The 2,500-nt window shown below is 53.6% G+C and overlaps 1 non-coding gene across 1 annotated transcript in view; it reads right to left on the bottom strand.

Moving 5' to 3' along the window:
• The window catches only part of LOC126448331 (small subunit ribosomal RNA), a 1,910-nt gene extending 1,887 nt beyond the window's left edge, over positions 1–23 (bottom strand). The window contains exon 1 of the ribosomal RNA XR_007584110.1: positions 1–23. This exon is cut by the window's left edge and continues 1,887 nt beyond it. This is a non-coding gene — a ribosomal RNA (small subunit ribosomal RNA).
• Positions 24–2,500: the final 2,477 nt, after the last annotated feature.

Here is a 2,500-nt window from a genome sequence, read left to right as displayed (position 1 = left end):
CTACTGGCAGGATCAACCAGGGAGCTGCGTCAACTAGAGCTGAGCAGCCGGCCGCCCGGGAGTGTGTCCCGGGGGCCCGCGCGAACACGCAAGCGTCCGCTCAATTATTCTGCAAACAGGAGGAGGCTGAGCTCCCCTGCACAATACACCTCGAAACCCTCTCAGGTCCCGGCGGCGCGCAGCGCCGTCCTAAGTACTTGGTCGGGTTCGAGAGAGGCGCAATCGCCCGGAGTTTGGCGAGTAGACGCTTTAGGTGCGACCACCCGTGCTCCCAACTGAGCTTGCCGCTGCCGACAGAGGCCCGGGAGCGTGCTGTCGTGGCATTGCCGGCGGGAGACAACACGCGCCACCTACGGTGGCCGGCAGCTCCAACGCCAGCGCCACAGAAGGACAAAAGCCCCACTTGGGTGCCGAAGCGAACTCTCCCAGCACAGCGCACGCGCCAACACGTCCGCACAGCTGCGATACAATCCACCTGCGAGAACCGCAGAGGCGACCGAGCAGCAGACGGCGTCGCGGCGCCGAGCGCCGGGCGGCGGCGCATCCTCAGCGCACACAGTCCTCAATCGGACCAGCACACTGCAGATGTCCACCGCGCTTCGCACCGGGCCCGCGAGGACCTACTTTGGCCGCACGGCGCCGCGTGCAGGGTGCGCCGGCGCGCAGCTGCGCCGCCTGCCGCCTCCGTCGGCCGGCGCGCCTGCCACTGGCCGCCCCCACCAGCCGGCTGTAGCGCGTGCGCCCACGCACCGCGCGGCCAGCACGCCGGGAGGCCCCCCCTCACCGGCCGGGGACGGTCCCACCCAGCCACCGCCGCGTATCGCTTCACACCCACATGCCATTCACGTTCGTGGGCATGGTGGGTATCGCTGAAACAACCGGTTGGTAGCTCAACCGATCGTCGCCATCACTGATTCACCTCTAGCGAGAACAACCGCACCACAACGGTTTACCAGTTCTTCATTTGCGTAACGTCACCAGCAAACGTAGACGTCCATCGCCATTTGCAAATTCAACGATTGTTGCATGCCTGTGTCAGGTGTCACGACACACTATGTCTGCCCACATACACGCAACAACATGTGCACGCTTCGCGAACACGTGGAAGGTGGCCCCCGTACGTATGCGATGTCCATTGCGCGAACGACTGTCAACCGGCCTCTGTCGCATGTCGCAGATGTGGAACGCAGTGCACCATGCTATCACGGTGTGTGAGAAGAGACGACTACGTCTGACAACACGCGCCACTACATCAACAGACGGCTCATGCTGATCGCCATCCACGGCATACCATACTTCAATCCAGCTCTTATAGGGAGACGACACGTAGCTGAGTGCACAATATTTGGACCGTATGGTTCGCCGTTGTTGGCGCAGTCGTGGTACGGTCACACATGTACCACGATGTATCATTCAGTACATGAGGACCAATGTGCAGTACAGTGTGTGATTTGGACGTACAACATCAGCGGACAGTTGACACAAGCCGTACCACAACGTAGGCTGTGCTTCGCCATGCGAATGCCAATGAACAACTGCGAAGGGCATTGAGCATGTACGTCCTGCTGCCATCCGCATTACAGTGTATAGCTGCAAGGTGTTTAACATGAAGCGATACTCTGGGGACCGGGCAGTGCGAGTAGCAAACTATATTGCGGGGGTTGCAGTTAGGCAACACTACACTAATTTAACGCGTCGTATGACAATTACAGAGCAGGTTAAGGCCCAACGTGTGTTGGGTTAAGGTACAATATAGGTTAGGTTAAGGTACAATATGGGTTAGGTTAAGGGACAATATGGGTTAGGTTAAGGGACAATATAGGTTAGGTTAAGGGACAATATGGGTTAGGTTAAGGGACAATATGGGTTAGGTTAAGGGACAATATGGGTTAGGTTAAGGGACAATATGGGTTAGGTTAAGGGACAATATAGGTTAGGTTAAGGGACAATATAGGTTAGGTTAAGGGACAATATAGGTTAGGTTAAGGGACAATATAGGTTAGGTTAAGGGACAATATAGGTTAGGTTAAGGGACAATATAGGTTAGGTTAAGGGACAATATAGGTTAGGTTAAGGGACAATATAGGTTAGGTTAAGGGACAATATAGGTTAGGTTAAGGGACAATATAGGTTAGGTTAAGGGACAATATAGGTTAGGTTAAGGGACAATATAGGTTAGGTTAAGGGACAATATCGGTTAGGTTAAGGGACAATATGGGTTAGGTTAAGGGACAATATGGGTTAGGTTAAGGGACAATATAGGTTAGGTTAAGGGACAATATAGGTTAGGTTAAGGGACAATATAGGTTAGGTTAAGGGACAATATAGGTTAGGTTAAGGGACAATATAGGTTAGGTTAAGGGACAATATAGGTTAGGTTAAGGGACAATATGGGTTAGGTTAAGGGACAATATAGGTTAGGTTAAGGGACAATATAGGTTAGGTTAAGGGACAATATGGGTTAGGTTAAGGGACAATATGGGTTAGGTTAAGGCGCAAT

Source organism: Schistocerca serialis, unplaced genomic scaffold (assembly GCF_023864345.2).
Source record: "Schistocerca serialis cubense isolate TAMUIC-IGC-003099 unplaced genomic scaffold, iqSchSeri2.2 HiC_scaffold_604, whole genome shotgun sequence".
NCBI classification, from domain to species: Eukaryota; Metazoa; Arthropoda; class Insecta; order Orthoptera; family Acrididae; genus Schistocerca; species Schistocerca serialis.
Note: the sequence above shows the minus strand (reverse complement) of the source record. Positions and strands in the feature narration are given on the sequence as shown.